We start from the raw sequence: 668 nt of genomic DNA, 5'->3' as shown, positions 1-668 counted from the left end.
ACTGGGCAGATAATTATGGGAATTCCCACATTAATCTACACGGAGCCCATGTGCCAAATATCTGGAAAAATAAATATGGACATGCTCTTGTTCAATCTACACGGACCCCATATGCCGAATAACTGGGCGGATAGTTATGGAAATAATACCCGCATTTACTCCAAATGGGGCCCATGTGTTAATAGCTGGGGAAATACATGGGCTTAAGCTAGTGTTTAATTTACACATTTACATATGCCAAATAAAGGGAAGATAACATTGGGAATGGCCACATTTAATCTACATGTGACCCATATACCAAATATCTGGGAAAATTCATGTCCATGTGCAATCTACATGGGTCCAATATGCCAAATTCCCATAGGGCCTGTGTCAAATATATAGGAAATAATATTTGTGCCTGTGTTTACTCTACATATATAGCCCCATATGCCAAAGTAACTGGGCAGATAGCTGTAGGAATATGTACGCCACATGGGGCCCATGTGCCAAATATCTGGGAAAATGCATGGCCATTCTTATGTTCATTGTACATAGGCCCCACATGCCACATACCTGGGCAGATAATTATGCCCTGGATTCCCCTTTGACCAACTGTTAATTATACTTTATTTTTAAGACGTTATACGTAGCTACAGTTATGACATGAATGCCCCATTGCGGTACTA

Source organism: Anneissia japonica, unplaced genomic scaffold (genome assembly GCF_011630105.1).
Source record: "Anneissia japonica isolate Jap-2015-1 unplaced genomic scaffold, ASM1163010v1 scaffold82510_len2298_cov104, whole genome shotgun sequence".
Lineage (NCBI taxonomy): Eukaryota > Metazoa > Echinodermata > Crinoidea > Comatulida > Comatulidae > Anneissia > Anneissia japonica.
Note: the sequence above shows the minus strand (reverse complement) of the source record.